This window comes from Megascapheus bottae, chromosome 11 (assembly GCF_031878675.1).
Source record: "Megascapheus bottae isolate mThoBot1 chromosome 11, mThoBot2.hap1, whole genome shotgun sequence".
Taxonomy (NCBI): Eukaryota; Metazoa; Chordata; class Mammalia; order Rodentia; family Geomyidae; genus Megascapheus; species Megascapheus bottae.
In genome coordinates this window covers 40671297-40693709 of record NC_143519.1, presented here as the reverse complement: position 1 = coordinate 40693709, position 22413 = coordinate 40671297, and the positions used below count along the sequence as shown (strand labels likewise).

Below are 22413 nucleotides of genomic sequence, written 5' to 3'. Positions count from 1 at the left end.
CCCAAGCCAAGGGTCTGGGGATTGAGAGTTTCAGGGGTTCTCAGCAGGACCAGCAGGAGGCCCCTCTGTTCCCAGGGGCGGGGCCCAGCTGAGGATGTGGGCTCCAAGGGCAGAGCCGCGCCTTTTTGATTTTCAGAAGGGGAGCTTGGCTGCTGGTCGTGTGTTAGAGTCGGTGCCCGCCCCTGCTTTCCCCGCGTGGAGCCGGCGCCCACTCAAGCCGCTTTTCGCGGCTTGGTCCGGCGCCAGCTACCGCTTATCGCGGCTTGGTCTGGCGCGGCTTTCCGCGGCTTTGGGCGAGAGGTGGGGGGGGGGGTCCTCGCGTTCCGAATTCTTTGAGAAAGTTGGATGTGAGCTTTATCTGGATTTCTTTTCCGGTTTGAGTCCTTCTCTGTTGCTTTTTGAGTTTGTTGTTGTGGATTTCTTAAGGTAGTTGGCTCATGGGACTCCGTGGTTCTCTCTTTTTGTGAGAGAAAGCTAGGCAGCGTCCCTATTGTCTCGGCGCCATCTTCCTTCTACCAGGAATACATTTTTGTGATATTTGGTTGGGCAAAGATTTCTTATCTAATTACCAAAAGTACAATCTAGGAAATGTTGGCAAGTTGGATATCTTCGAAAAGGAAATTCTGCTCTTTAGTGTTAGGAGAATGCAAAGATGGTAAAAAAATTGCAAACTATTTTTTCTGATTTGCAATTTTGAATATATAAGTTATTCTTAAATTTTAATAAGAACATAACCCACCAAAATGGAAAAAAATTGAACAGACACATTACTAAAGAAAAAAGTCTGGATGTCAAATAACCACATGAAGAAGTAACAGCATGATGGTCACTAGGGAAATTCCAAATTCAAATCCCTGTGGGATCATGCATATTAGAGATGCTGGGAGTATGGCCTAGAGGTAGAGTGCTCGCCTAGCACACACAAAGACCCGGGTTCTATTCCTTGGTACCATGTATATAGAAAAAGCTAGAGTAGTGCTGTGGCTCAAGGTGGTAGAGTGCTACCCTTGAGAAAGCCCAAGGACAGTGCTCAGGCCCTGAGGTCAAGTCCCAGGATTGGCAAAAAATAAAAGAGTACATACATATTAGAAAGGTGATAGCTAAAGCAAAAACTAAATATTGAAAAGGTCATAGAGGAAATGAAGTGTTATTTTACATAGTAAATATTCCCCTTCCCTAAGTATTTACTGAAGACAACAAAAAGCATATGTTTGTCTGAAAACTTGCATCTGACTGTTCACAGCAATAGTCTTCAACAGTATCAAACTTTGAAATAACCCAGGTGTCAGTCAGTAAGTAAAAAGACAAATTCATGGAGTTGCATGGATGCCCCATCTGTAATTAATGAGCAACAAATGTAATGAACCACTGGTTAGTGCAGTAACGTGCATGTAAGCCAGTAAGACAAAGATAACTAGGTAACATTCTGTATGATTTCATATGGTTGGTTATTCATCTGAACATTGTAATGAGTCTATAGAGTCTGCACAGAAGTGAATGGTTGCCCGGGAATCGGGGTGGGGGGCACAGGGAGAAGGAGGTATGGAAGAAGGCAGGGGAAAGTTTTACAAGTAGTGGATATTGTGTACTTTAAATGTTGTTCTTCATGTTTGGGCCATTTGTGTCAGAAAGCTATTAAAAATGAGTGTATTCAAGCAGTATAGCTGCAGGCAGAAAATAAGCCATGTGAGGCATTGCGTGGACCCTCCTCGTCGTGGTCAGAGTGGGTTCTTCTATTCTGGAGCCGAGTTGGAAAAGGCTTTCCAGCAACCATGGCCTTAGAGGAGCTGGGAAAGATGAGTCAGGCCTCTCTTGAAACCTCTACAAAGACCAAGTATTCTTGGTATAGAGGTGGTGTGACCTGTGTTCTACCAGTGGCCTGTAGTGTCCTTCCTGGCAGCCGTGTATATGAAAAGCAGGGAGCAGCCACCTGTCATCTTGAAGCAGTAGGATTTTAGTACCCATGTGCAGAGAGCCACTGTTTTCTTTTTCTTTTTTTAATTTGGGGCATTTCAGGCCATCGTTGTGCTCAAGGAATCTTGGCTTAATCTGAACTGGAGAAGTGCCCCTCTGCATAATCCCATGAGAGCAGAGTTGAGAACCAAGCGTAGCAACCCAGAAATTTGGAAAACGCCTCGATGTGTTTGAACTTTGGTAATGGGAGTGCTGAGAGCAGACTAGGGAACCCTTGTGGGGTTGAAAGCCCACACTGCAGGGTCAGCTCTTCATCCCCCAGCTGGAACACTGGCACCACGAAGGGATGGGGACCTCATACAGATGTGACTGCAGAAGGATGGAGTCCTCAATGATTCCCAGCTGCCGTGATTCCATTATAAATGCTTTCACAGCCTGAGAAATCTTAGGTCACTAAATCAGACTATGCCACTATTTTTTTCCCTTTAGGAGAACAAGTTTCCTGTGCTTTTTCCCCCTGCTGTAGAAAAGGGCTTTTAGCCACATGTGTTAGAAAATAAGATCTTAAAGGGCTACCTCTTGGTGCACTTGGGAAAACCTAAAAACGTGTTGTCCTTTAAAAGGTTACTAAACCACTAGAATTTGTTTTAATTATTATAATTTAAAACCTCATCCAATATTTAGGTTTTTGGTGAGCACTGCAGATGGATGGTGATGAAATGAATGTTGGAGTTATTGTAGTACATACCTTGAATTCCTAAAATAGTTCTTAAGTAAAAAATAAACCCATCGAGATAAAATAACAGTGAGGATGCTTTTACTTCGTAATTGTGCTGTGATGACTAATTGTTGAGATAGTAATTATTCAAGTACCTACAAGATGAACAGGAATGAAGTGCTGTCTGTTATCAATATTCTTACTTTCTGTTTAGGAAATAATACCAGTCACGCTGTCAGCAATCTGTGGTTTGTGTAGTTTTCAAATTAGGTCCAACCCTACTAATTGCCAGGTGAGAAATGGGGTTAATCCCCTGCCGGGAAGCAGGTGCAGCTTTGCTCCTGTGATGCTGACGTGGTCCTTGTTGTCACCAAAGCATTTCCATGGGTCTTTTCTCCAAGGTGAGCTCTGGCCAGGGCCTCAGAGACTCCTGTATGCATCTGCTTAGAGGTAAAGAAGTAAGGTTACACTTATGTTTGTAATGTGGAACTCTGTTGCCATAAAAGAGACACTTCAAGCTATAGCCTTCTTGAGCAGGTTTATAAAGCCATGCACATGGGGCCTTTGAGTCACTTGGAAGTAATCGTTGATGAATTTGTTCTCTTCCATGCCCTCATTAACATCATACATTTCCTGTAGACAGTTTCACGTAAATGAGGCCACCTATGAAGCTACCTCGTAGTAACCACAGGAGAAAGATAGATACTATTGGTTTCCTATTTTGCACATTGAATTAGAATCTCTGAGAAATTAAGTAATTTAGCTAAGGTCACACAGCTTAGAAGGAGTAGAGTAAAATCCAGTCTGTAGTATTCTGAAGCAATAAGTGATGTTGATTCTTAGTAGAATCTTTTAAACAGATTATGTTTGCTGGATTCAGTGATGGATCCTTTCATCCCAACACTTGGGAGGTGGAGGGCAGGAGGACCTTGAGTCTGAGATCCTATCTCAATATACATTATCTTAAAAACTCAATATAAGCCAGGTGCCAGTGGCTCATACCTGTAATCCTAGTGATTTTAGAAGCTGATCTCTGAGGATCCAGATTGGAGGCCAGTGCAGGGACAGACAAATCCTTGAGATTCTTATCTCTGAATAGTTAGCAAAGACCTGGCTTAAGTGGTAGAGCACCAACTGCGAGTGAAAAAATTGACGAGCTCTGTTCCCTGAGTTCAAGCCCCAGTACCAACATATAAAAAAGCTCAGCGTAAATTATGATTTTTAAAGACACTAATAACTAAAATAGAGTAATCATACAAATAATAATTCACTCTGTTGGTATTGTGTTAAGTACTTTGCACATGATCTGTGGAGGTCAGTGTGTATCTTAATTCTTTTAATAATGCTTGAGGGAGATGTCATTCATGTTTTGTAGATGAGAAAACAGAGGCTTACTGATCTTATCAATGCCAGTTAACACATCTGAGACTGGGTTCAAAGACAAGTCTTTGACAGAAATCCTTGTTTTTATTCCTTCTTAGGAAAGAACTTCAGTCAGATTGTTTGTTGCACGCATCTGCTATTTTCTTATGTAAGTCATGCCATTAATTTTTTTCTTGTATTTTATTATCGGGGTGATATCTAGAGGAGTTACAGTTACATTCATCAGGTAGTGGGCACATTACTTCTTGAACATTGGTAACCATTCCCATGTTTTTTCCCCCTTTCCCTCCCCCTCATGCCATAGCCCTTACATATAGGAATAGTGTTTTTATTCACATTTAAAAATGTTATGAGGCATGGCTGAAAAATGTTGAAAGAGGTGATGTTGATTAAGGTATATTGTATTCATAAACTGCATTTTTATGGGTGGAGGTCTTAGTCTTGGTATAGTCACAGACTTCTTTGTACATGTTTCTCAGAGTAAAATGCATGAATGTGTAGAATAAGATGCCTAGAATGATAAGGAAGTCATTATATTAAATAGTTATTCAAATTATTAAAACAAATTTTGGTGATAGCATTAGCCATGCCTTTTCATTATCATTCTCTGTGGGCATAATGACTACTGTAATTTCAAAGTGGTGATGAACATAGATAATATTTTTAAGAAACCTGCAGTAACGGCAATGAGATATGCAAATATCTGTGGTTTCTGTTGGTGATGGGTGTACAAGTGCTGTGAATGCTCCCATCCTTAGTTCTGTCTTCTAAGTTCATAATTGAAGGGAATGAAAAATTTGAGTTAGGCAAATAAGGGGCTGTTTCCGAGTGGAAATACTCACCATGCCCTACCTTAGGATCTGAGGACACCAGATTTGCAAACTCCAGTCTAAAAAGTATTGCTCAAACTTTCATCCTTCAAGTAAACTTATCCAACTTGCTATGCTGTTTCCATCTAGATGTTCAAAAATATTTTTACCGTAATTTTGTGAAAGGGTTTTGAGTTCTCCTCCCTGCTATCACACAGGTCATGTGCCAGAAGGTTCTAAGTGTGACGAAGGCTTACAAAGATTTCCCTCCATGGTTTCACCGTTATATGTGTGCTTGTGAATGGTTAAGACATGATTCGGAGTTCAGGATTCTCTTCTTTGAGAGAACTCAGGCACAGAAACAGCCTCTCATTGATAAGGGGTTGCAGTTGACTGGGCTTGCTTAGAAAGTTTAAAAGCAAAGGCAGCTTCAATAATTGGGAGGCTTTGATGATAAAAGGAAGTTACTTGATCTTGTGATTCGTGGTAAAATCCACTAATAATTAAAACGCCACTCTTCCCAGAGCCGTCTTTGCATGCAGTCATACTACTATGGGTACCATGACCCATTAGATCATTTATTCAGAAGTATTTCCCAAGTGTCTCCTGCGTCTCAGGAATGAGGCTATCACTGATATGTCATTTGAATCCATGCCCACTCTGGATGAGGAACCCCAAAGCCTGTTGCAACTGTGATGGGTGAGCAAATCATTCGGCTCTGTTGTTGCTGTTGTTTTTGAGATAAGGTCTTCCTTATAATCTTGGCTGGCCTTGAACGCATAGTTTTGCTCCAGCCTACCAAGTGCTGGGCTTACAGCTGTGTACCATTGTGCCCAGCTCACTTGCTATTTTATGCCAAGAGCTAACTCTTACTTCTTGTTACCATTTCCCAGCCCCCTGGACTGGCAGAAGAAGGTCAGTAACTGAATGGAGTAGCTGCCATAGGTCCTTTCCAGAGTCTGGAACATAGAATAACAGACATGTTTTAACTGAAAATTGCTGAACTTGTTAAGAGTAGACAAAGTGCAGACTGAAGTTGAGATTGCTGTTTGGAGTCAAGAAAATGGATTTTAGCTTTGTGGATTTGGAGTAAGATTACTTTGTGCTTGACTGGCCATGTGTTGAGTCTTTCCTACTCTTTCCCCTGTTTTCGTGTGTGTGTGTGTGTGTGTGTGTGTGTGTGTGTGTGTGTGTGTGCGCACGCACGCGTACGTGAGCACATGCTGTTTTCATTCCCACTGTTCCCCAGCTTAGTGTGACTGGTAAACAACTACTCAAGCTAGAGCCCATTTTCTCTTTTTTACCATTACTAATGGAGTTGTAGTGATTATTCGTGTATATTCCAAATTGCCCATAAGGTTATAGTGTCTTTTTTTTTTTTTGCCAGTCCTGGGCTTGAGTCCTTGGACTTTCTCAAGGCTAGAGCTCTACCACTTGAGCCTCAGCACCACTTCCGGCTTTTTTCTATGTATGTGGTACCGAGGAATTGAACCCGGGTCTTTGTGCATGCTAGGCAAGCACTTTAACCACTAGGCCAAACTCCTGGCCCCGGTTATAGTGTCTTTTAATTTACAATAAGATTAAATAAAATTTACAGGAAAAATGTAATTCTACCTCTTTCATCCAGTAGTTTTAATATCTCCATCATTCCTTCCATACTTCAGCCTTTTGTGCATGTGATTTTATTACTTTATATTTTATACTTTGCTTTGCTCACTATTAATGTTATTATTGTTGTTGTTAATACTGGATTTTGAACCCGGGGTTTCATACTCGTTAGGCAAATGTTTTATTGTTTGAACCACACACGGCCCCATTCCTTGTTGCTTGTAAAAACATGCTGATAAAGTATCTTGATAGCTTTAATGGAGATATCATTTGTCTTATTTTATTTACAGTACTATAGATTGATCCTAGGCTGTCACATGTGTTAAGAAAGTGCTCTGCCACCTAAGCCAGCCATCTCCTTCCCTGTTTTGTTTTTTGAAACAGAGTCTCATTTACTTTATCTAGGCTAGCATTGAATTTCTTTTCCTCCTCCTGCTTTCACTTTCCAAGTAGCTGGAACTTCAGGCATATACTACCATACCTGGTAAAAATGTCTTTTATTCCCCCTCTGGTCCTGGGACTTAAAGTCTGGGCCTAGCTTCTGTCCCTGAGCTGCTGCTGCTGCTTCATTTTTTTTCCCTCCAGGTGAGCACTCTACCACTTGAGTCACAGCACCACTTCCAGCTTTTTTGAGTAGTACATTGGAGATTAGAGTCTCAGAATTTTTTGCCCAGGCTGGCTTGGAACTGTGATTCAGACTTGTTCTCTTGAGCAGCTAGGATTACAGATATGAACCACTGGAGCCTGACACCAAATGTCTTTTTTTTTTTTTTAACTATCTTTCCTGGTTTTTGGTTATGTGTTTCATGGCACTTCCACATTTCAGGTATTCTGTTGCACTTGTCTCTCTTCTCAGCACAATAGTCTCTGTTAAGCTTCTTTTCTTCCACTTTGTGACCAGGGGCTTTTGTCACCTTGCCACTTCCTCTATGTGGCTCTGGATCCAACACTCTCAGTGCTCAATAAATTAATGACCATCATTTGTGAGTGAATGCTAAGCAGTTACTTCCAAAGCATTTTCTTCATATTTGCAATGTCTCTGCAAACACAGCCTTCTAGAGAAACTGTTGGTAATCCATAATGCTAAGATGCATTGTAGATATAATTTATATCCACAGCCATTTACACAGTGCATTATTTAGGTAATTCAGCACCAAGGAGAGTGACTATTTGCCTTAGCTTGGGTTCAAGGTCAGTGGAAGATTTACTGTTTAGGCCTCTGTAGTGCTGTTGGCGAGATGTAATTTTTCCATAATAGATGAAAAGCCAAACCCTGAATAAACATACTTTAATAATGGTGAAAGCACTAGCGGAGCTGTATACTGAGGAAATATTGAAGTTCACACTCCTGTAGCTTAGACTTAATTGAAGCAAACAGTGTTCCTATTTACATTTGGGTTGTTTGTTTTAATATCAGTTCTTGCAGTAGTTCATCACATCTTCCATTCCTCTACACAGAACCGCATAGCAGTCTATTCTGGTATGCCACTTGGTCTTTGTCTTGTCTCTGTGCCTGAGGACAGATTTATGAGTTCCTTTGTGTGCCTTGGAAATCCTTGATGTGGTATCCTAGCGTCTTTTTCTTTACGAGTTCCAAGTGTTACAAGGCACAGCTTCCTTATTAGCTGTTGGTTCTCTGGAAGAGAGAATGACTGCAGGAGCTTATTAAGGTTTTGAACGGAACTTTTCATATCGGTTTGAATAAGGGGATCTCAGGATCTGATCAGGAGTTGCCCCAAACATGCTGTCATAGAAGCCCTGGAGTTTCATGCTTTGCTAGAAAGGAGCCTTTGCAAGTGCTATTCCTTGTGCCCGCACTCACTGCGATGGATCTGTTTTCTATGATAGAACCTCGTGGAAAGATTGTAAATCCAGGACAAAGATAGGAACAAAATGAAACAAAGAGACATCTTCCTTCCCAGCATATTCAGCACTGACCCTGTTTCACCTCCCTCTCTTGAGGTCTAGAGGGGGAGGAAGATTAAATCTCTTCAAGGGACAGTAGAGGGGCAGTGGCCTAGTCTACAGTAGTAGAATGAACCACTTCAATTATAACTTGAACATCTTCTTATGGGGCTTTAACAGAACTCAGGAATCTATACTAAGAACCCCCTGGAGCTGGACCTATTAACAGATCTACCACAAAAGTGGTTAAAAGAATTTCTGAGTTAATAGGAAATGAGTCTCCCTTTGTCTTCCACTGAATATATTTCAGAGGAGTTTAAGTTGAGGGGTGCCTAAAATCCAAATTATCTTATACTATCTTCTCCACTGACCTGTGGTGACACTTATAGTTACCACAATTAATTACGTGTTTGATGTTAGTCACTTTGTCTCTGAGAAGTACTAATAACCTTTCAAGTAAATTCCTGATGTAGTATTATCAAAGTAAGTTTTTTGACACTTCTCTCTCTGTTCTCTCTTCCATCTATTTTTTTTTTTTTTGCCAGTCATTCCTGGGCTTAAGCTCAGGGCCTGAGCACTGTCCTTGGATTTTTCTCAAGGCTAGAACTCTACCACTTGAGCCTCAGCACCACTTCTGGCTTTTTCTAAGTATGTGGTACCAAGGAATCAAACCCGGGTCTTCATGCATGCTAGGCAAGCACTCTACCACTAGGCCAAACTCCCGGCTCTTCCATCTATTTTTAATACTAAGCAGCTTGAGTGAGCATATCACTCTTCTTCAAATGAAGATTGCAGTATGACTTTGACATCCAACATATTAGAATTGGACAGAAGAGTCTTTCCCCTAAAGTCAATGTCTCAGTGGATCCTTCCTAGCTTAATCACAAAACATCTCCCATTTCCCTATTTCGCTCATCCCATTACCTTCCTGGTTGGACCCCATTGTCTCCTGTCTGGTGTGATGCTATTGTGTGTGTCAACTTGAATAAGTCATGTATGACCAAGTAACTGGTAAGATATTGTTTTTTTTTACTGTGTCTTTGAGGGTGATTCCAGAGGAGATGAGTGTCAGAGTCTGTAACCTCAGTAAAAATGTGTTGGCAGGGAATTTGGCCTAATGGTAGAGTGCGTGCCTAGCACACACGAAGACCGGGTTCAATTCCTTGGTACCAAATATATAGAAAAAAGTTGGAAGTGGTTCTGTAACTCAAAGAGTAGAGCTCTAGCCTTGAGAAAGCCCAAGGACAGTGCTCAGGCCCTGAGTTCAGGACCCAGGGCGGCCAAAAAAATGTGTCTGACACTGTTGAAGGTGAGTGGGTGTCATTCAATGTGTGAAAGATCAACATAGATAAAGAGGTGGGGAATGTGTGAGTTCTCTTGTTTCATATTTCTCTTCTGCTTTTGAGCATCAGGGTTTCTGGTCTGGGACCTTCAGATTTTGACTAGAAAATGGACTTTGGGTTTTATCTGGAATAGTTTGAAGGGCCTCCGGGTTGCATGTCATCAAACTTCTAGGACTCCATACTTCTGTGATAGTAAGCTTCTTTGCATATATCTCTCTTTTAATCTAGAGAATTAGGACTAGTACACCTAGTTTATGATAGTAGCTTTATTAGCCATCATTTTGCCTCTATCCTTGCCCAGTTGGTTTTAATATAACAGCTAGGGAAAGTCTGTTCAAGTGTAATTTCAGTCAACAAAGATATTAGATCATTCAATAGGAAAAAAAAAGAGTATAGTAATTTAAGAAAAAGTACTAGGGAGGGCTGAGAATTTTGAATTCAATATCAGCCTGGAATATATAGCAAAACTATCTTAAAAAAAGAAATAAAAGGATAGAAAGAAAATAAAACAAATTACCAAATGATTCAGGGGCAACTGGGTTTTCTTTTCTTTTCTTTTTTTCTCTGTGGAATCTAGATTTTTACCTGTAGAAAAATAAATTAAGACTCCCTTCTCTTACACCATATGGAAAAATTAGTTTCAAAGGGTGTTAAAAGATCTAAATGTCAGAGCTAAAATTATAAAGGGATTAGAAGAAAACATAGGTAAAAATCATCATGACTTTGGGGTTGGCAGAAATTAATTCCTTACATATGGCAACAGTAGGTCAGCTAGACTTCCATCAGAATTCAAAACTTTTGTGTTTCAAAGTACACCATAGAAAGCAAAAAGGCAAGCCGGGTGTGGTGGCTCACACCTGTAATCCTAACTACTCAGGAGGCTGAGATCTGAGGATCCTGGTTCAAAGCCAATCCGGGCACTAAAGACCCTGAGATTCTTATCTCCAATTAATCACTAGAAAAGGGGAAGTGGGGCTGTGGCTCAAGGGGTAACGTGGTAGCCTTGAACTGAAGAACCCAGGGACAATGCCCAGGGTCAGAGGTAAGGTGGTAGCCTTGAGGTAAAGAGCTCAGGGACAGCAACCAGGCCCAACTGAAGAACCGAGGAACAGTGCCCAGACTCAGGGGTAGGGTGGTAGCCTTGAGCTAAAGAGCTCAGGGATAGCATGCAGGCCCAGAGTTCAAGCACCATGACCCACAAAAAATAAAAGAAAGCAAAAACAGTGAAATGGTAGAGATATTTGTAAACTAGATATCTATCTGATAAGGGACTTATACATAGGGTACATAAAGCCCTCTTAGCTTGGTAATAAAGACATATGGTTAATCCAGGTGCCATGCCTGATACCTACAAGCCTAGCTACTCAGGAGGCTGAGGTCCTGGGTATTGCAGTTTGAAGTCAGCCTGGGAATTAAAATACTCAAAATTTCATCTCCAAAATATGTAGCAAAAAGCTGGACTGGAGGTATAGTCCAAAATAATAGATGAGCAGAGACTATAAATACATATTTTTTTCCAAAACACATATATAGATAATTAATAAGTACATGAAAATATGTTCAGTATTACTGGCTATTTGTGAAATGCAAACAAAAACTACAGTAGGATACCTTTACATGCCAGTTTCATGGCTATATTAAAAAAAGTTTTGAGAATATGGAACTTTATATTGCTATACTAATACAAAAACAAAAAATGGATTCAGCCAATTTAGAGTATGATTTTGGGAGTTTTTTGAAAGGTTAAGTATGAATTCAGTTACTTAGTAATTCTATTCTTATGTATGTATGTAAGAAAATTGAAAATATACAACAAAAGAAATACACAATTGTTGATAGCGGCACTATTTATCATAATTAAAAGTGGAAACAACCATGTCTGGCACTCATAGCTCATGCCTGTAATCTTAGCTACTCAGGAGGCAGAGATCTGAGGATTACAGCTTGAAGCCAGCCTGGGCAAAAAATCCACCAAAAAATCTAAATGTGGAGCTGTGACTCACATGGTAGAGTGATAGCTTTGAGCCCAAAAGGTCAGGGATAACACCCCGGCCTTGAATTCAAGCCCCAAAGTGGGAACACGCACACACACACACACAGAGAGAGAGAGAGAGAGAGAGAGAGAGAGAGAGAGAGAGAGAGAGAGAGAGAGAGAGAGAGAGAGAGAGAGAGACAGACAGAGAGACAGACAGAGAGACAGACAGAGAGAGAGACAGAGAGAGACAGAGAGAGAGACAGAGAGAGAGACAGAGAGAGAGACAGAGAGACAGAGAGAGAGAGACAGAGAGAGAGACAGAGACAGAGAGGAGAGAGAGAGAGAGACAGAGAGGAGAGAGAGACAGAGAGAGAGAGACAGAGAGAGAGAGGAGAGAGAGAGAGAGAGAGAGAGAGAGAGAGAGAGAGAGAGAGAGAGAGAGAGAGAGAGAGAGAGAGAGAGAGAGAGACAACCAAGATGTACATAAATGGATGGATGGGTAAACTGTGGTATATACACAGAGTGGAGCATTAACATTACAAAGAAATGAAGAATCCAGGAGTGATAATGAATTTTGGTATGGGTTATGGAAGAGAATGAGAATTAGACTCAACATTATTAGATATGTATACTGTGGAAGGGAACAGTGTGTGTTCAGTGTGACTGCAAAATTAGCTATCTGTGAATTTTAAATAATAAAAGTCAGAGTACATTTAGAATATCCACAAATCGTGACTTTTGATTATGTATACCAGATCTTTTTCTCAGGTGGTTCCTTCCAGAAGGTCAATCTGGTCTCCTTCCTTGTTGAGTGTATAAACAAATACGTTAAGTATATGCTTGATGTTAGATATGTAACTTGTACCAATAAATGGGAGTGTCCTTGGCCAGTTCTGAGGAAGACATCTACTGGGAACAGTTTTATGGAAGACTGAACCCAAAGGAGGGAGCATTATGTGGACTTGGAAATGTGATGTTTGGAAGTGAGAATCTGAAAGATATTTCAAGCATTCTCTGTTACCACCGAACAACCCAGATATTTTCTAGAGATCTAGATCTGTTTCTCTGTGGGGAACTGACATTGAACTACCTAGTTTAGTGCCCAGGTTGTCTGGTGTTTTACTGTTAGTGCTCTATGATTTATAGCGGATCTGTTAACATTTAGAACCATTCAGTAGGGAAGTGGTAGATCTTCATGGTGTAATCCTGGAATGAGGAAATGTACAGGTCTGTAGAAAACTGCAACACGAACTGTAATTGTTATTCCACATTTGATCCACCATTCCAGGAAAGGATTGATTCTTGACTTTATTACATATATCATTGCCTTGATGTTGGAAAGCATGGGATATAATGGGAAATATATTTGCTGATAAATACAAAAACAAACCAACAAAAAAGCAAGAGTAAAACCAGTTTCCTGTAAGTGTTGTCTGATGTACACTCGAATGTTCTTAAATGGGATGTGTGTTTGGATTTTGATTCATCCAAGTCAAAATTGACTCTATTTAAGGCTACACTGAAAACTAGACATAGCATTAAGAATTAATGAGTTGATTAGTGTGTGGGATAAATTCCTTAGGCAATATATATCACTTGAGTTTGTCCCCAACTATCAGCAAAGAATCTCTGGTTGTAGCAGTTTTGCTAAAAAGCTTGTGCACACCTTATGTGGCTCTGTATACTCTGAAAAAAAGCCATTCTGAAATGGAACAGTGTTGTCTTTCCCAAGGTCATGTTAAAGCTATACCAGCAATAATATTTCTGGAAAAATATTGAAAAACCTCTTTTTACTTAGTGAATTGTCTAGGTTAATATTGTTCTAACTTTAGAAAAAAAAATTGTAATGGATGACAAATGTGATGCCCCACCTGTTGATGTGCTATTTTTGGACAGAATAAAGATGTTACCATGCTTCATTTGTTGACAGTTTTCGATGATTTTCTTGCCATCATTGGGTAAAATAAAAAATAATTTACAATGAAGCTCTTCAGCTTCTGTAGACTACATTAATAATTAAAAGATCAATAAACACACTGTAGCAAAAGTTTCTACACAAGTATAAATGTGTACAATTGAATCAATAAAGTACATTAAACGATGTTCCCTGCAACCAAGCTGACTGAGAGAGTGCAAAGTGGATTTAAAAAGGATCAATGAAGGAGGGAAGTGGAAGGAGTTATTCCTGGAAATGGGTTTTGATCATCATTCTCTATTACTCACTTGACTTTCCATAATGCTGAACAAAATTTTACAGGAAGTCTGAGGAATCAAATGTTCTCTCTGTCACTATGCTGTGGTCAGAATCAAGTGGACAGATGTTGTTTTAAGCCTTAACCTTGAATGACCTCTGGTGTGGTTACAGATGTGTGTTTTAATTCTTCTTTCCATTTGTTTTCCTTCATGCATGGCCTTTGTCTCACGTCCCCTTTTTTTGTTCTGAATTTCCCTTGTCCTCTTATATTTCATAATCTCCAGGGGCTTGTTTAAAAGGAGTGGTGCCACATTTTGTTTGTTTCAGTTTGGTAAGTAAGATGTTTATTTTATTATGGTTTTGTTATACATAGTGAAGGAGAATTGTTTTATGCCTGTTTAGAAAAAGAAACAAGTAGAGAATGTTGTTTTTAAAGGCCTAATTATTAATTACTTTAAAGGTCAAGTTTCATGATATGCTAAAATACTGGGTATTTTGTTAAATGTTGTATAATATATAAATAAATTCTCCATTTTCAATTTTAAATTAGTAGACTTCCATCCTGTGAAACAAAGCTGGATTTCACTGTATAATTTGTCATATTGTAAACAGGCAACATTGCCCCTCTTAGAAGACTAGAAACATATGGATGGCAGTCTATTGAAAACCCTGTCTAGGACAGGGTTAGCAGTGGTATCTCACAGATGCATCTTGAGCATGATTTTTCTCATCTGTAACATTACAGTATAACAGCTAAAAATAAAACACATCCTCAGATTCTGTCTTCCAGGACATTTCTCAATCGTTTAGTATATTTCTCATATGTCTTTGTTCCTAGCAAACTAGAACTTCTGTTGCATTACATTTTATTATGCTGTCATCAACACCCCATTTTCCCAGTTGTCCGAAGCACATGCTGTGCCTTCATTATAGGACAGAGTTGTTATCTATGCTCATACCCACAAGTGTTAAAACATGAAAGTTTAGATTGAAGTATTCTGAAACACCAACTGTACAATTCTGAAGTTGACTTGAGAATTTGACTGATTGTCTCCTGCCGGATGATTCCCTTGGCAGACAGAGTAAGACAGGGTGAGATCTGCAGCTTCTAAAGGCTCTTTAATATTTGAGGGTGTTGAACTATATTAATGTTTTTTGTTTCTCTTTTGGTTGTCGATAAGATTTGCTAAGGGATCTTCTCAGTTGGGATAATCTGTTCAAGTAGGATTAATTTTTCCTTTCTTCCCTCCCTCCTGTTTTATATTAGATTTTTTTTTTAGTTTTATTTTTGAGACAGATTTTCACTGTTTGTAGTTCAGTTTGGCCTTGAATGACTGGTTCTGTTGTCTTAGTCTCTTGCATGTTGGGATTACAGGTGTTGTATTACCATACCTGGCTCTCAGAATTAATTTTCATACTTGAAGGTAAAAACATAACTCTTCTTGAATTAGTTTCCTAGGGCTACTGTGACAATACACCTATGAAATAACTTGAAATGACAGAACACTGTCTTCTGTGGTTTGGGAGGATAGAAGTCCGAAATCAAGTGTGGTAGAGCCATGCTACTTTCAATCCTTGCAGAGAAGAGTCCTTTCTTGCTTTGCCTTCTTTCTACCTTCAGCTGTTTGCTAGAAGTCTTTGACTCTCCTTGGGTCTTACTGTGCCATTTCACCCTCTGCCTCCATCATCAAACTATTTCATCAGGTCTTTCTCATAAGAGTGCCAGTCCTATTGGGTTAGAGCCTCTGCTGATGACCTCACTGTAACTTGATCATATTTTGAGTGACTCCATTTCCAAATAGAGTCAGATTCACCAGTGCCGGATTGTGTTTGGGAACACAATCAATGTACATGAACATTGAAGTCAGTCATCCCTCCCTTCCTCTGTCTGTCCCTCCCTCATTACTCCCTCTTCCCCTCCCTGTCTCCTTTCTTCCTTGGCTCCTTCCCTTCTTCCTTTTCTCTCTTCCACTCTCCCTTTTATCTCCCTTTCTTCCTTTCTTCTGTTTCCTATAAAAAGCAGAAAGTCTTGGTGAGGGGTTAAAGTGGAACTTCAGCTATCCCAACAGAATATTTGGAAAACAATTGTCTGTATAAGGAAATTTGAGAAAGATTTAAAAAGGACAGAGCTTTTGGTGTATTGAAAAACTGGGTCTCTGTTTTTCTTTGGCACATTCAGACACAGTCAAGGATAAATCGCCGCATCAGATGTGGCTTACTCTAATGCCTTTTGATGCTTCTGACATATTTGTAAAGCCCAAGGTTCATATGTGTATAGAGGTTATTATCTTCCAGGGTGTGTGTGTGTGTGTGTGTGTGTGTGTGTGTGTGGAAAATAACTGAGATGATGGCTTCTTTCAAAAGCACAGTCACTGTACCTCCGTATAGCAGTTGCTTTTTGCTCTTTGCTTTTCTCTGGTCACAGAAGGTACTTTTTTATTATTTAGTATATTTTTTGGTTATTATTGTTGTTTTCCCTCTATGTGCACTATGTACAATTATTTGGAGTATATGAACTCCTCATATGTTTTTCTCCCATTTTTGTAACCCAAGTATGAATATTCCAGGGAAGGGAGCAGTTATTAGCAAGGTCTATCTTGTAGCTTGGTGTGGGTCATCCTTTATTCTGCGTGTGTGGTCCCGTGCAATTTGACATCATTTGTGAGAGTGATGAGTGCTACACTGTGTGTGAACCTGGGCACTGCCTTTGCTGCATTTAGAGAAGTGTGTTGAGCTGGAGGAGGACTTGCTTTGTCCTGCATCCCTTGAACAGAGGGAGAGGCCAAGAGTCATTGTTGAGAGCCTGTGATTATAATACCAACAGGAAGAACTGTGATGGGAACCCATACTCTACCCTCTGACTGATTTAAGTCTGTTAGATTATTTCTTATGACTCTAATTTAGAAAACCTTGCAACAAGATTTTATGGAGATTATATTTTAATATTCTTTTACGTAATAGTATACTACCATTTTCTTAAGGATACTTTTTGTGGAGTTGGTTCTATGGTGTTCAAAAGGTAGTTACTGAGGATGCTAAGATCTGAGGATTATGGTTCAAAGGAAGCCAGCCCAGGCACAGAAATCTGTGAAGTTCTTACCTCCAATTAAATGCCAATAAAAGCTGGAAGCAGAGCTGCTCAAGTGGTAGAATTGAGTACAAAACTCAGGGGCAATGCTCAACCTTTGAGTTTAAGCCACAGGACTAGCATTAAAAAAAAGAGAGATGGGCTGGGAGTTTGGCCTAGCGGTTAAAGTGCTTGCCTAGCATGCATGAAGACCCGGGTTCGATTCCTCCGTACCACATACATGCAAAAAAAGCCGGAAGTGGTGCTGAGGCTCAAGTGGTAGAGCTCTAGCCTTGAGAAAGTCCAAAGATAGTGCTCAGGCCCTGAGCTCAAGCCCAGGACTAGCAAAAAAAAAAAAAAAAAAAAAGAGAGAGTTTGGCCTAGTGGTAGAGTGCGTGCCTAGCATGCATAAAGACCTGAGTTCGATTCCTCAGTACTGCATATATAGGAAAAGCCAGAAATGGTTCTGTGGTTCAAGTGGTAGAACTCTGGCATTGAGATAAAAACCCAAGGATAGTGGTCAGGCTATGAGTTCAAGCCAGGACTGGCAAATAAAGGAAAAGAAAAAAATTTAGTTTATATTTAAAAAAATAGCACGCAACTGATTTGGCTATTCTTATTCCGTTTTTGTGGTTTTCTATGGTTTGGTAGGAACTGAAGCTAATTGTGGATTCAATTATTAATGCTTAAATTATTTACAGATCACTTTTCAATACTAGTCTTTTGTACTAAGAATTTGAGGGTACACACATATAAATGAAATAGTGTGAGATTTGATAGCTCTAGGCCCAACATATTTATTCTTAGTCATAAGGAATATGGGAAGACAAAAATCTCAAAAAAAATAAACCAACCAAAGAAACAAAAGATTGAGTCAGAGAACAGAAGTAGGTCACTGGAGTTAGTTTATCTTATCTATCTTGTATATTCAGGCAGTTCTGCCCATTGGGTGAGTGATGCTGCAAAGAAATCAACACCCCAACACCTCCCATTTAGCAGACAGCCAAGTAGATATAGAAGCAAAGGGGAATCAAGCAGGCCTGATAGTGTTAGAAGCTTCTGAAATTATATTCACATTATAGATGACTCCTGTAAGGTTTGAAGTGAATTCTGAAGCTGTTAATATTGATTTTAATTTTTTCTTCCCTTTCCTTCTCTGCTTGGGATAAAATGTTAATTAACTCTCACCTGTGAAACTTGTGTGACTCATATTGCTTGTTTAATTTAGATTACAAGCCCATGGGGCAAGTCTCTTTCTTTTCTCTGCAGTGCTAAGGACACCAGTGGAAGAAATGTTTATTATTATTATGCATTATAATAATTGTGATGTTCTGCTAGGATATTTTGCTGGTTACATTTACTCAGAAGTGATAGCTTCTGTCTTTTCAATCTTGGAAATATTTTATTTTGCTTTAAGCTGGTTAGACAGTGACTTCACAAGGAAGTCTAAGCTAGATACTAAATTGAAATGTAGTTTGAATGCATTTTTGAATTATGTTGGTTATTCTCAGCCAAAAGTGGTTACACCTTCCATGTAAAGTCTGTTTTAATCATTTCCAGTCTCCTTTCACTACAGAATGGCTAAGTGGATTTTTTTCCCTCTCAAATTATTCCCAAAGAAAGAAGGAAATAGGAGTGGGACCAAACTTAAAACGTTTTGGCTGAGGAACGGAGTAATGATTGAGTGAAAACAGGTGGCTATACTAATCTTCTTAAAAATACTTTCAACAGGAACTTCTAAAAAATTAGAAATTGTAATTTATTATAGAAGACTCTACCCATGGAGAGTGACAGAGAACTGAGGCACAAATCTAAAAAAAAATCAGTCCAAAAAATACTCTGTGAAATATCTCCACAGAGAAAGCCTCCTTAATTAATACTAACTTGGAAAGGGCAGCCAAGTTAGTGGTTTAAATTGGAGTACCCTCGAGTGTATGACGAATTGATGTGATTACCCAGGACCATTGCTTAGGACTTGGCAGAGGTTTGGGAGGAACTCAGAGAGAAGGTGAGCTTGATGGTTGATTCTTCTCATTGATTGCTTGTTATATTCATCCAGCAGACTAGGGTGCCATAATAGGCACTGTGCTAGGAGCTAGGTTGACAGATGAGTAAGAGATAGTCTCTATACCTCAAGGATCATCATACTGTAAAGGTAGGATTAGGAAGCAATGTTGGAGCCCAGTAACAGCTATAATTCCCCAAAGGAGGGGTGGTTGGTAGACAGAAAAGCTTCTGGAGGAGGTTGAGCCCTGCAGATGATGAAAAAGGAATAGAAGGAGAAAAATGTGCACAGACATTAGGGGAAGCACTGGATCACACAGAGTAAGGGGCAGTGGTGACCAAGGCACCTCCCTATCGTAGCAGTGTGGTCTGGGAATTGATACCTCAATTAGATGATAGATTTGAATATGGAACTAGATCAGAGACATGTAGAACTGTTAGACTTTTTGAGTTATCCAGCTCTATCCCAAACAGAAAGAATTATTATGGGGTTGGAAGAAGTATCAGGCAGTGGAAATGAACTGGATGTAGGTTCTAAGGGAAATGAGGTATATGGACTGAAACCCGGTATCTTTCTTTGGTTATTCAGTGAATGATGATGCTAACAACTGTGACTGAGAAGAAAAGTGAGGATCATAGGCCTAGGTGAAGAGGAGAGCAAGCTCACTTCTGAATGTTTGTGAGAGACAGTGTCCTGGTTTGGGCCAGCCATGGAGCGACCCCTTCCTTCTCTGACTCTCCTTGCTGCTTTGTCAAGGTAGCGTTTAAGGTCACCAGCCACAACAATGGATGTGGGCATCCTTGATACATGAATAGTAGGATATGGTGATAAAATTTGGTAGAGATTTTTCTCCATCTCTCTCTCCCATGGATAGAGGGAACGACCCTAAGGGCAAAGTGAGAGCCTTTCCCACAGTGGATAGAGAGTCCTCAGGTCATAGACAGAGGGAGCCTCACTCAGAATTGTGCAAGTCTCCCAAAATGAGAATGGATCGTGAAGAAATCCATGCAGGGAAGAAGGAAAATTCACTCTTTTTTTATTTAAACATAAAGGTTTACCTCCTGCTATAGGATAGACATTATTATTTGTAGGCTATTGTTTTGTCAACTTCTTTTTATTAAATAGAAACTTTTAACAGATTAACTTTAAAGTGTTCATACTTAGTTTTAAGTAGCTATAAAAGGGATTTTAATTCAACAAGTTCGTTTATGAGTGCGTCTCAACCAATGTCATTGTCAACAAAACAGTTTATGAATATAATGCATCTTCATCTTGCTTTCCCCTCCCTTCCCCTGCCCTCCCCATCCTTCTCCTCCTCTCCTCTTTCCCTCCCCTCTCCTCTGCTCTCCTCTCCTCTTCTTCTTTCCCCATCCCATCCTCACCCTCAATCCATGTAAAACATTTAAAAGTTAACACTTTTAAATATGATTGCATTTTGAATTTGGGAGTAATGAGAAGATGTATAATAGAGAAGAAAGCATGATCACTCAATGCTCTTCTTGTTTACTTATTTTTGGTGTGGAGAGTTGAACCTAGAGATTCATGTAGCTCTATGTAAATTGAACCTAGGAAAATAGAAATCTAGGGCCTCATTAGCATATAGTTACACATGTGCTCCACCACTGGTTACACACCTAGCCCAAGGATACTTTCAATGAAAAGTACTTTTATAGCCATTTTATTTTTTCTACATATGAATCATGGAAAATGTAACAAAACTGTTTCAATGAATAGTTGAAAAGTAGATGAAAAATATGAATATTTGGTGGGGTACTAGTAAAAGATACTTGAACATTATTTTTGGTGTGTCATATTTGACATATTTCCAATACTAATCATGTTCATATTAGTCATGTTCCTTTTCCATAAATAATGGAAAAGAAATGTTAACCTAGACCTGGCTAATTTATTCAAACTGCCAAGTTTGCATAGTAGGAATTAATAGGACTTACTATAATTTAGTCAGAAAATTGATATTTTAATCTGAGCTAAATAGATAGTTGTTCAGATTTTATAGTTTGTCTTAGCATACATAATTATATCCACAGTACCTACTGAGTGAGTGTAAACTTGGGGAAATGCTGGGTATTGTGGGATATTTTCTACATTATTTTAGAAGTTTGCTTTATTTATTTATTTTTTTTTTTGCTGTAGATTCTGCCATTTTCCCCAATGAACAGTCTCACATAAATCTGGTCATTTCTTTGGGTTTAATTTCTTCATGTGCAACACATAGGAATGAACTTATTTGATAGATTTTGCAGTTATTATTCATTCTTAAATTGAATAATAACATTTGTCCATTTTATGGGGCAATTTATGGTAATCTGATACATGTATGATTGCATAATAATCAGATAAGAATAATCAGCCTTCCATCTCTTCAAGCATTAATCATTCTTCTCTGTTGTGACTTTTCTTTGTTTCTAGTCATTTTAAAGTGACACATTATATTATTACATGTAGAATGGCTGTCAACAAAAAGATAGAAAATAACAGGTACTGGTGAGGGAGTAGAGAAAGAACCCCTGTGTACTGTTGATAGGAGTATATGAATTAGTATAATTGTTATGGAAAATAATGAGATTCCTCAAAAAAACTAAAATTATAAATACCATACGGCCCACCAGTTCTACACCTGATAGTATGTCCAATGTACATGAATCATTGTACCAGTTAAATACTTGTATTCCCTCATTTTTGGATTTACTCCTCATCATGATAGGTAAAATAGTCAATGTAGATGACAATCAATGAAAATGTGGTATGTATACCCAAAGGAATAGTATCAGCTATAAAGAGTAGTGAAATCCTGTCATTTGCAGCAATATAGGTGGAACTATACATCATTATGTTTAGCAGAATCCATCAGATACCAAACCAGATGGTGCATATTCTCACTTATGTGGAAACTAAAGAGTTGACCTAGTAGCTAGGTGCTAATGGCTCTTATCTATTATCCTAGCTTTCAGGAGTCTGAAGTCAGAGGAGTACTGTTTGAAATCAGCCCATGCAGAAAAGTCCTTAGAACTCTATATTCAGTTAATCAGCAAAATGGGAGATTGAGGTTATGTTTCATGCAGTCGAGCTCCAGTTATAAGCAAGTAACTTGAGTGAGAACATAAGGCCTTGAGTTTAAGCCTTGGTACTCTTGGCACTAAAATAAACAGACAAAAGAAGTTGATCCCAAAAGAATGGAGTGGAATGGTGGTAATTAGAGACTGGGAAGGGGAGGGAGAGGGACAAGGTGAAGTTAAGAAAAGAGCACAAAGTATTTCTATAGCATAGTGTGTGGGGTAGGTAACTTGGTTAAAATGGTCTGTAATATGCTAGCATTCTTGATCAAATGAACTGTAATGAGAGAAAAGACAAATTTAGTTGGCTAGGAAAGGCAGACATTTTCTGTACAGTTCTGTACCTTTCCTAGTCACTCAGATTCTTAAAGCAGCACCAGGCACCTCCATTTGCCATTTCAAATAATGTAGATGTAGC

The 22413-nt window shown here is 39.3% G+C and overlaps 1 protein-coding gene across 3 annotated transcripts in view; it reads left to right on the top strand.

Moving 5' to 3' along the window:
- Enox1 (ecto-NOX disulfide-thiol exchanger 1) overlaps positions 1–22413 on the top strand; it is a 515583-nt gene that overhangs the window by 37915 nt on the left and 455255 nt on the right. The gene's annotated exons all lie outside the window — the stretch shown is intronic.